This window comes from Oryx dammah, unplaced genomic scaffold, assembly GCF_014754425.2.
Source record: "Oryx dammah isolate SB20612 unplaced genomic scaffold, SCBI_Odam_1.1 HiC_scaffold_25, whole genome shotgun sequence".
Classification (NCBI taxonomy): Eukaryota; Metazoa; Chordata; class Mammalia; order Artiodactyla; family Bovidae; genus Oryx; species Oryx dammah.
Window position 1 is genome coordinate 87,355,368 of NW_024070209.1, and position 12,311 is coordinate 87,367,678.

Below are 12,311 nucleotides of genomic sequence, written 5' to 3' on the forward strand. Positions count from 1 at the left end.
TCAGCGGTAAAGAACCTGCCTGCAAAGCAGGGGACACAGGAGACAAGGGTTCAATCGCTGTGTTGGGAAGATCCCCTGGAGGAGTGCAAGCCAACCCACTCCAGTATTTTTGCCTAGAGAATCCCATGCACTGAGGGGCCTGGCGGGCTACAGTCCATAGGATTGCAAAGAGTCGGACACTACAGCGACTTAGCATGCATGCAACCCAGAAGAGGGAGGGCTAGTGAAATAGGAAAATAAAGTTACAGTTTTGGCATATTTGATTTCTGAGAGTCATACTGCTTCACTAGGTTTTCTCAGCTATACCTTTAAATCACCTACAAGGTGATCCACCAGGAGGGTCTCTGCAGGTCTCTAAAGTGCTCTCACCGAATACAGCTTAAGTCATGTAGAGCAGATGCTTGAAAGGCTCCCTGAGGGTTCTCAGAGTTTAAAAGAAAAAAAAAAAAAAAAGAGGTATTTCCCTTAAGTAGGCTTGCCATCTAAGTATCTTGGTGATGACATTGTCTGCGTATTTATTTGAAATACTTGCTGAAGCCTAGCACTGAAGTAGGCACCAGGATACCTCTCCAGCTTTTCATGACTAACGGAGGCACCTTGGGACACTGGTTTCCTTCCACCCCCACCACCCGCCCCCCGCCCCCCGCCGGGAACTGATGCTATGCTTGTCTCCCTGATGGGGGTCTGATGAGGAAGGATGCCTGCTGGTTGCCCCCCACAACGCCTGGAAAGGTTTCCAGCAGCAGACTCCTCCCCCACCCCCACCTTCTTTAGCACGTGATTTTGTGGAAGTCACTGTCAGGAGGAGAATGTGGGGGAAGCCAGAGGTCTGGATCAGCCTTTAAAGTTTGAAAACAAACACCAAAAAGGAGCCAAGTCGTTTCATAGCCTTAGTTGCTTAAACGAAATTAACCAGCACCAAACTGCAGAAGCCGAACTCCAAGGTCCTGAGCGATACTCACTGCGCGTGTAGCCGTCTGTGTTCCGCCAGCCACTGGCTGTGTGCCCTCCTTCTTGGAGCTCAGGGTTTTCTTTGCAGTGGACACACGTGGCATCTACCCTGTGGTGTTATTATAAGGACTGAGTGAGGAAAACCCTTTCTATCTAGAACTACTTAAGAATATAATCTCAATATTGAGAGCTAGACCGTTATTTGTTTTCTGTGATTGTAGGGCTCAAAAGTAAAACCTGTTTAGGACTATATGTGAATCTTTTAGAAGTCCCTCTAGAAAAGATACCTGGGAAGATTAGCCATTGCCATCTACATTGGAAATTCTGGCCTTCAAACTGTTTCTTTTAAATGCAAAAGAGCATCTCGGTTCCACACACCTTCAGGCCTCGGGTTTCCTTCTCAGTCATCCGTTCATTCACTCATTGGCCCACTGGCCTGGTACCACTGAACCTCCATCAAGATGACGGTCCCTGTTTCAGACTCTGAAATCCACTCAGGTCCCGACAAGCCGTGTATCAGCGGGCCCCAGGCTGGCAGCAGCGGGATGCTCAAACCCTTTCAGGAGGGTCAGAGGAGGTCAGGGTGGCACCCTGGTCAGGAGAGCAGCACTGCCCCAGGCAGTTACAAGGCGAAGTTATGTGAATTCTGGCCTTGAACAGCATGGAAAAGAAGAGCAGAGAAGCCAGAACAAGTCTTAGAGTCTTCGCAACCAGTCTTAGCCTCCCTCGCTCTCACTTGGGGCTGGAGACAAGGGACAAAGCCACAGGATGCCAAGCTGGCCGTGCCAGGAGAGGAGTGTGACTCCAGTGAGCAGGATTCCGGGCCAACACCCCAGGCCGGCTTGATGCTAAGGATCAGGACCCCAATTCTATGGAGAAGTCCTCCTGTGACCTTGGCACCCTCCTCCACAGGAACTGGACTCTGATGGTCTTACTTCCCTACACATCCTGACTCTACACCTCCTGTCCTGCTGCCGGTCTGCCTACTGGAACCCTCTCTGCTGCCATGGACCCCATCCCTGTTTTGGCAAATTCCCAGGTTCCTGGTCTTGTCCTGGCTAATAAGCCTGTGTCCTGCCCGCTGTGGTCAGAGTTCTGGACTCAGAACCTCCTGGGCCCGCCTCCTGGGGGGCCCTCCTAGGCCCAAGGTTCCAGCCCATCTCCCACTCCACGTCTGTGCCTTATTCCTGCTCAGAGCTAGCTGCTCCTACCCTTTACAATCTCGAGCATGGCATGTGCATTTGTGCTTATTACCGATGTTTGTCTTTCCAAATAAAACTGTCAGCTTCCTGAGAACAGGGCCACGCCGGTTCTTCTTCTGGCTGAGTTCTCAACACCTGGCACAAGGCGTGTTTGCTGAATGAATGAATGAGCAAAAACAAATAAATGAAGATATGCACACGGCTTCATTCAAAAAAGTGAATTTTAGGCGGTCTTCTTTCACATCTGTTATTTCCTTTGATTCTTGAACAACCTCAGATGGCTCAGACTCCTTTTTAAACCTGAGAGGAAAGGCCCAGAGAATATTAATGGCTCCACTTGCTGGAGGCCATGTGGCATGTCTGGGCAGAGCTAGCTAGAACCCAGGTTCTGGTACCGGTCATTCTAACCCTTTTTCAAAAGTCTAGGAGGTGGACACACACACACACACTGTGGGGCGGGGAGGGTCCCAGGCCTGAGTGCAGGCCCATGTACTATAAATAGTAACAGTCATGTCACATCCTTTACGGACCCCCTCCCCCAAACCCGGGGCCTTGGGGAGAGGCCCATGGAGCAGGAAGCTTTGACTTTGACATTCCTGACATTTCAATGTCTGCCAGCCATGGAGACCACAGTCCTGGAGCAGTCCCTGGTGCCGCCAGCCAGCTGAAGTCTTGGGAGAGCCTGAGGGCTGGAGAGGGGTCCCTAGAGCCCCCAGGGACCTTCTAGACTCTCCCTTACCCCGTATCCCCACGACCCCAGCACCCACACCCTGGGCGGCTTTCCCCTCCTGGTCTGCACGGATAGCCCAACCACCGCCTAGCTCTTGGCTGTGTCTACATCTCCGCTGTGGAGGGAGAATTTCAAAAAGGACCAGCTCTCATTTGGGATGATGGGGCATCAGGCACGTGTCAGGTTACTCCCCTGTCCCTCCTGCCCTTAAGAGGGTGTGTGCGGCCTCAGCCTGGCACCCAGACTCTGTTGAGCCCCCTGCGTGGCGCCTGCTCCCCTTGCCGGCCCAAGTCCTGCTCCGGCCCCCAGTTTGCCGTTCTGTTGCCTGGCTTCAGATGACCAGCTCTTTGGTTCTGCCCACCCTCTCCTTCCCCCATCCTGGGCGGAGGGCTCACCCTGCCGGTGGCCGCAGGTGGCTCCTGCCTGCACCCATCCCTGCTCTTTACTCTTTCACTCTCTGTGCAACCGGGGTCCCCTCCATTCTCGGGACCGAGTCACGGGCTGTTGCAGGTCTTCAGCTCACCTGAGACAGCAGAGGGGGGTGACAGAGGATGAAGTGGTTGGATGGCATCACTGACTCACTGGACGTGAGTTTAAGCAAACTCCTGGAGCTGGTAAAGGACTGGGAAGCTTGGTGTGCTTCAGTCTGTGGGGTCGCAGAGTCAGACACAACGGAGCGACTGAACCGCCACAACGAGCTCAGCTAAAGGGCCTGTGGAGTTTCCTGCCCCTCTGATAACATCTGAGAGTGCTCCTGTGGACCAGCTGGCCTGAGAGGAGCCCACTGCCGGGGACCTGGGGCCGGACCTGACTGTCCTGCGGGGCTGCGTCTCCCTAGGGTGTCGCAGTCCTGCTGGGCAGGTCTCGGAGCAAACCTGGGATGAGTAAGCCCAGGAGGGAAGGACAGCATGGAGGAGACCCCCTCCAGGGAGGAGACCTCCCCCACCCTGACCAGGGGCCATGTGTGGGTCCTCCTTTGCCAATAAGGAAACATTTTCATTTCACTGGACCCCAGTTTATCCCTCAGTGTTGGAAGGCGATGGACCCTCTGTCACTAAGACCCCTTTCTGCTTTCCATATTATTTAGGTTGTTCCCATGGCGGGTGGCAGTTTATGGGGTCGCACCGAGTCGGACATGACTTAGTGGCTGAACAACAACATCACTTAGACTCCTGGGACACTGTGAAGGCAGGGGCGTCTGTGGCACATTGGCCCCTCCCTCTCTGGACTCCCCCCATGTCCCGGGTCTCCCCAGATGCCTCTCTAGGGGTCTGGCGGAGACCCAGCCACCACAACTGCCATCACGGCCCAGGGTCACTTGCACCCGGAGAGACGGAGAGAGAAGCGGGGCGGAGGTCCCTGTGGAGAAGGGGTGGTGCTGGCTGGGCCCTTCAGAGCCCTCGCTGTCCCCGCCTGGACATCTCCGCGGGGTGGGGGCAGCAAACGGCCCCTTGGCTGTGCGCTCTTTGGAGACTGTTTGCTATTTCACTTCCTGGCCTTCCTGCCAAGCGCCCTCTGGCCTCCGGAGCGGCCAGGCAGGTTCAGCTGAGGATTCTGACCACTGCTGCCTGCGTCCCCAGAATATCAAGCAGGCTGGGGAGGCCTCAGTCAGCGCTTCCCGTCTCCCCCGCCCCCCAGCTGCCACCTCTGCTGGGGGCCTGGTGCGTTGGCTCTTCCCAAACCCAGAAACAGGAATGGATTTTGGTTTCATCCACTCCCTGAGCTAACGATGGCGTGAATGACAAGAATAACAATGACAGGGAAGTGGGCAGGGAAGTCACACCTCCACACCTGCCCGTCTGTCTCCCAGAAAGGACACTCCTGGGCCAAGCACATCACTGTGGGCAGTGCCTTTCCTCTGTGCTTCCCTGACTTCAGAAAAGAGGGAGCATTGATTACAGAGGAGCAGCTTCCAAAGTGATCACATGTCCACGAGGCTTCCCATCTTAGTTTTATCTTCAGCTCAGTTCAGTTCAGTCACTCAGTCGCGTCCGACTCTTTGCGACCCCATGAATCGCAGCATGCCAGGCCTCCCTGTTCATCACCAACTCCCGGAGTTCACTCAGACTCATGTCCATCGAGTCTGTGATGCCATCCAGCCATTTCATCCTCGGTCGTCCTCTTCTCCTCCTGCCCCCAATCCCTCCCAGCTTCAAAGTCTTTTCCAATGAGTCAACTCTTCTCATGAGGTGGCCAAAGTACTGGAGTTTCAGCTTCAGCATTATTCCCTTCCAAAGAAATCCCAGGGCTGATCTCCTTCAGAATGGACTGGTTGGATCTCCTTGCAGGCCAAGGGACTCTCAAGAGTCTTCTCCAACACCACAGTTCAAATGCATCAATTCTTCGGCACTCAGCCTTCTTCACAGTCCAACTCTCACATCCATACATGACCACAGGAAAAACCATAGCCTTGACTAGACGGACCTTAGTCGGCAAAGTAATGTCTCTGCTTTTGAATATGCTATCTAGGTTGGTCATAACTTTTCTTCCAAGGAGTAAGCGTCTTTTAATTTCATGGCTGCAGTCACCATCTGCAGTGATTTTGGAGCCCCCAAAAATGAAGTCTGACACTGTTTCCACTGTTTCCCCGTCTATTTCCCATGAAGTGATGGGACCGGATGCCATGATCTTCGTTTTCTGAATGTTGAGCTTTAAGCCAACTTTTTCTCTCTCCTCTTTCACTTTCATCAAGAGGCTTTTTAGTTCCTCTTCACTTTCTGCCATAAGGGTGGTGTCATCTGCATATCTGAGGTTATTGATATTTCTCCTGGCAATCTTACTCCTTAATATAGTCATGTTTACTTTAATGTGCAAGTAATATTTCCAATCACTGACGACCACTGAATTTACCGATTTTACCCAAAATCTTGGAGTAAATTTGACACAGCAGAAAGATGCATTGCAGCCACTCTGACGTGGCCCCGCAAGGACCCAGTTTGAGAAGCAAGGATAGAACAAACTAATTTCCTGTAGAAACCTCATCCATCACCTTGCTCTCCCAACTTCTCTAGGTGTGCCACCCACTCACCACAGGTGTTATGTACATATCGAGACTCAAACTCCCGCCCACCTGCTCCATCCTGCCTCTGACACTTTCTGGTTCATTTTCACATCTGAAGTTAAAAGGTTCAGAGCTCAACAAGAGTGTAGGTAAATTTCTCCAAGGGGGGCCTGCTTTTAGCAAATATTCACTCTAGATGCACCAGAGTGGGAATGAGAGATTTTTAAGGAGAGGTTTAAAGGTCTTGGCTGCTGCTGCTGCTAAGTCACTTCAGTCGTGTCCGACTCTGTGCGACCCTGTAGACGGCAGCCCACCAGGCTTCCCCGTCCCTGGGATTCTCCAGGCAAGAACACTGGAGTGGGTTGCCATTTCCTTCTCCAATGCATGAAAGTGAAAAGTGAAAGTGAAGTCGCTCAGTCATGTCCAACCCTCAGCGACCCCATGCTCTGCAACCTTCCAGACTTCTCCGTCCATGGGATTTTCCAGGCAAGAGTACTGGAGTGGAGTGCCATTGCCTTCTCCAGGGGATCTTCCCCACCCAGGAATTGAACCCGCTATCCTCTAGAGAAGGAAATGGCAACCCACCCCAGTATCTTGCCTGGGGAATTCTATGGAGCAAGGAGCGTGGAGGGCTACAGTCCAGGGGGCCACAAAGCGTCGGATATGACTGAATAACTAAGCAACAACAAACAGCAGCAGAAGCTACAGGGCCAGCCCTGCATCCTCCAGCCCACATCTCCTGATTCCCCTATTCCTGGGGCCAGAAGCATCTTACCCATTCACCCTAGAAGTGCAGGAAAGGCATGCCATCCTGGTTGAAGGGGACCCTGGTGACGTGCTCCTCCAAGCAGAAGTGATATGGGGTGCAGGCTCCAAAGCTAGTGAGCACAAGGGGTTCAGCTATCCCTGAGCTCCCCAGGGCAGGGCCTGTCCCCAGGTCAGAACTCTATCTCAGCATCCAACATCATGCCCGGGCAAAGTAACTGCCCATAAGTGTTTGTCAAATGAATCAATCAATAACATGTCTTATGCCTTAAAAATTAATCACTGTAATTCACTATTTTGTTGTTCAGTCACCAAGTTGTGTCTGACTCTTTGAGATCCCAGCATGCCAGGCTTCCCTGTCTTTCACTGTCTCCCATAGTGTGCTCAAACTCCTCCTGCCCTCAGTCTTTCTCAGCATCAGGGTCGTTTCCAATGAATTGGCTCTTCACATCAGGTAGCCAAAGTATTGGAGCTTCAGCTTTAACATCAGTCCTTCCAATGAACATTCAGTGTTGATTTCCTTTAGGATGGACTGGTTGGATCTCCTTGCAGTCCAAGGGACTCTCAAGAGCCTTCTCCAATACCACAGTTCAAAAGCATCAGTTCTTCAGCTCTCAGCCTTCTTTATGGTTCAACTCTCACATCCATACATGACTACTGGAAAAATCATATCTTTGACTATATGGACCTTTGTTGGCAAAGTGATAGCTATGCTTTAGAATACGCTGTCTAGGTTTGTCATAGTTTTCCTTTCAAAGAGCAAGTGTCTTCGCCGTATCCACAGACAAAAGAAAAGAAACTCCATGATCGTCTCAATGAGTTCGGGAAAAGCACAGGACAAAATCCAGCATCCATTCATTCCAAAACAAACACAGAAGGTCAGCAAACCAGGAACTGAAGGAAACGTTCTCAATCTGTTGATAAAGAGCCCTGTGCAAATACCCACAGCTAACAACACACTTAATGGTAAAAGGCTTAATGCTTTCCCCCTAAAATCAAGGAAAAGGAAGGATGTTTGCTATCACCTCTTCTACTCAGTATTGCCCTGGAGGTCCTAGCAGAGCGGGAAGGCACAGACAGGAAAAAAATAGCATACAGGTTGGAAGAAAGACAACATCGTTCTGATTTTTAGACAACAAGATTGTAGAAATTCCTGAAGAATCGACTCCAAATTAGTAGAATAAGTGAGTTTATCAAGGTCACAATATCACCGTATATAAAAGCCAGCCAACCAATCATATTTCTATATTTTATTAATGAACAATTTGGAACTGAAAAAATTCTGCCCTTTAAAATAGCACCCTAAATTATAAAATACTTAGATATAAGTCTAACAAAATTGTGCAGAATCTGTGTGCTGAAAATATTAACAAAACACTGGCTATGTACACATGGGACCTGGCTAAAGGGCATTCAAGCTGACATTATATTTAGTTCCATTTGTTGAAATGTGTTTGGGGATTTGCAGTCACATCAGTGCATATTTAAGATCGTTCTAGCTGTTTCCGTATAAAAATGACTTCCAGGAATAATCCTATCATCCACCTACACAGCATCATGACCTAGATTGTTTACAGGTAAAGATGTGTTCCCCTGTGCACAGCTTTGGGAGCATGTGTGCAGCCACTGATGAAATAAGGTTTGAAAATACAAAGTCAGCTTGTCTTTGGAATATGTTTACAATGATCAGATGTCTATTCATGAGCAGAAAATTTGTTTTCTATTGATGCCTAACCAAAATAATGATGCCAGCCTTTCATTAAAGGAATGTACTAGATCATGTAGTATACAATTATTTATAAATGCATCAAAAATATTTTTGATAAAGTCATCAGAATTCCTGTGAATATATTTGTGTGTTAAGTTATATGTTGAATGTAGTCCAATGATCAGGAATAAGGAAAAATAAAACATTTCAGTCAGCCATATTAGAGGAAAGGCTGAATTATTTTCCGGTTCTTTCTATAGTAAATGATATTATAAGATTATTGCTATAGCCAATGCAAGAAGGCAAGAAAAAGAAACAAAAAACTTAGAGTTTGAAAAGGTAGACATAAACTGGACTACTTGCATAGTGTGCTCTGTGTGTGTCCCATCTTTGGGACCCGATGGACTGTGGCCCGCCAGGCTCCTCTGTCCATAGGATTTCCCAGGCAAGAATACTGGAGTGGGGTGCCATTTCCTCCTCCAGGGGACCTTCCCAATCCAAGGATCAAACCTGTGTCTCCTGCACTGGGAGGTGGATTCTTTGCCACTGAGCCACCTGGGAAGTCCAATTGGATATTAAATATTCAACATTATTAGGTGCTATGGTTATGTATATAGTTAATAGTGGAACTGAGATTAGTCCAAACAAGATACTTTTCTCATCAGATATTTTGTATCACATGGCTGTTTAATAATTGGACTTTAAAGGATTATTTGCTTTAAATGGCATTTGCTGGGAGTTATCATAGATGGTCTACACTCTCAACTTTATTTTTTTACAAGAAATGAAGCATCGTAATTCCCCTTCCCTGCTCACTCCATCACAATTCCTGTGACTATTCTTTGGAATCTCAGGTATCTTAATGTGCTTCCCCTCACAAAAAGTAGAAGTAAGCCGCGGATATTCCAATCACCAAGGTAGAAAATTGTCCAGAGTTGTTGGCTCCATCCAGCACCCAAAACAGAAGGACATCCTGCTGAATGTGTATCTTTGGCCAGGATTACACAGCCACCAAGAGCCCTCAAATGACTGGACTTGTGTTATATACATTGTTTAGCATGACTTCCCTGAATCTGGTGGCAACCAAGATCTCATTAAGTGGCATAAAGAAAACAAATTTAAATGCCATTATCTCCTAAAGACAATGTTTGGAAGAGTTCTCAAAGATGAAGCAACTAAAAGGAGAATCGTGTGTCTTATTAATTAGCACATCAAAGGACTCTGTCCAGTAGATTTTATCACAGTGAATGTGGTTTTGGATGTGAATTCAGTGCTTCTTGAATTTTAATTAAATCAGTCAGCAAGAGATAATTATATGTGGTTCCTGAGCGACAATGGAGACAGGGCCCTCTTACATAATCTCATTTTTATGGAATCATACTATCTGAGAGGACATTGGGAAGGCCTCATGTCCTACTAAACTCGTTATTGCAAAATACAGTAATGCCACCAAGAATCTGTGTGCAACTTTGTGTTTGCAAAAAAGGTTGATTCAGGAGCTGTTCATTACAATGAGTTGGGGTAGGTTAATTTTGTGATCAGCTGGCTTGGTCAGCACATTGGAGAAAGCATTTGGAGGGACTTATCTGGATTCAAACCTGGGCTTTGCCAAATCATGACCTGTATGATCTTGAGTAAGCAACCTGCCTTCTTAGCCTCAGTTTACTTTTCTGTGGGATAGCAATACAAAAAGCATAAAGAGGTTGGACTTTGTGGAGGCCACGTGTATTCTATCTTACAGACTGCACTGAACACAGTAACAGAAGATAAGGCCTCTTCCAGCAGAATAAGAATAGAGAAGGTGAGAAAACCCATCATAACATAGAAATTTCTGATTGTTCAATTAATGAAGCGGACACAGGGGGACAAAATCAAAGCTCCTTCAGTTAGTAGATAGACTCTGGTTAGTGTACTGAAATTACACAATTATTTATTTCATTCCTTTTTGTTTTATCGTTAGCACTCTAATCATGGTATGTAAATCCATACAAAAATGTTTTCTCCCTAATAACCAAAAGAATGCAATTAAAGTAAACCATAGGGAACTTTTACACTAAATTATCAAATCATCTAAAAAGTAATAACGCTCTGTGCTGGTAAAGATATGATAAAACTAGACGTTTTCATTAGACAGAAGCTTAATTAGAAAAATACTAATGTTTGTTCACTACCATCTCTAGTAAATCAAAAGCTATACGTGATTAAAATATCCAACTACAAGAGAATGTCTGAAAATTATAGTTTATCAACATAAAGACTTTGAAAATAATGATCATTTGTTAAGAGTGTACAAACATCACAATATTTTACAATATAAAAATTTTAAAGCAAACTGCAAAAGTATATGTATGGTATGACTACAACATGGAAGTGTTCATATATGGCCAAAGAATGGAAAACAGGTAAAAATGAAAATAATTTTGTATTAGGACGGTGAGATTACAAGTATTTCCTCAAAAATTTACTTATGTTGTAAAGTCTTTACTTATGAGAAAAGTCTTGAGAGCTCTGATTTCCTGTCTATATTTGATGTATGTTTTACTGTCCTTTAATAATAGTAAATAGTCACTGAAGAAATATTTCTTCCACTGAGTTTGATTAGCTGATTAGATAATGTAGTTAACATTAATATAGACTTTGTGGCTAAAATGTAAAGTCAGTGAGTTGGAAAGAAATTTTCTCGGTGAATTCACATTTTAATTTACATAAAGCAATGGGCTGTAGTTTTATAATCATTACCCACTTTTAGCCTGGGATCTCGTCCTGCTGGTCAAGAGGAGGGTGAGAATCTAGACTCGGCTGTGGTCAGTAAATTTCAGTGGATTCTGTCTCAGCCGCTGCTCAGTTCTGTACACTCTCCTGCAAGAGTCTCATGTTCCCTCGAGGTTTTCACCAACCCCTACCCCGCCTCCGCCATCCACCAATGACACCCCCCCCACCCCATGCTCAGGCTTTACATCACACTGCCCGTGTTTTGCTGGACATCCCCCAGCCCCACAGACATCTTTAGCTTCATTCATAGGACACCAGACCCATCCTGGTCTCAAATGTGCTCTTTTGCTATGTTCACGTATCCTATCCACTCCCACGCCCCCACCCAGCATCCTTTCTCTGAGACACACCAGGATGACCATCTAGCCAACCTGCTTCGACACCTTACGTACTTTAGAGCTCAGATCCCTCTGCTCCACCCCTGCTTCCACTTTCCTGGTTCAACATCCCCACTTTTCTGCCTGTGCAGCTGTGGCTGGGGCTTCTTTGTGGTTTACAGAGCGTGCGTGTGTGCTAAGTCACTTCCAATGTGTCCGACTCTTTGCAACCCCATAGACTGTAGCCTACCTGGCTCCTCTGTCCTGGGATTCTCCAGGCAAGAATACTGGAGTGGGTTGCCATGCTCTCCTCTAGGGCATCTTCCTGACCCGGGTCTCCTGCATTGCACGCAGATTCTTTGCCACTAGTGCCACCTGGGAAGTCTATGGTTTACACGGACTTGGGTCAAATATGTTTTAGCAGGGTTCTGTTTGTATACACAACTTGATTAAAGATGTATTACAAAATTTATAGACTATACAACTTTTAATGGTTTTCCAACAAAAATTCAGAATTATTGGTAGAAAAGAGGTGCTTGTGTTTTTGCTAATGGTCCAGTTAGTGCCTGAGAAGAATCTGTGTATTGACAGAATCAAGGTACCACCTCTTCCTGCAAAACCCCAGGAGCCTAGGGGGCAGTACATAGTCAAACATACCAACATACCGTCAAACATAAACGAGCAACATGTGAGGGAACCATCTGCAAAAATGTACCACAAAAACAGACTTTCCAATACTTTTAGATCTTGAAGTTATTGGACACAGACTATAACTCTGCTTGCTGTGATCAGCTGACTAATGGCCTCCCAAAATGTCCACATCCTTAGCAGATCTATTTTGCAGTGTGAATCAGAGAATTATTCT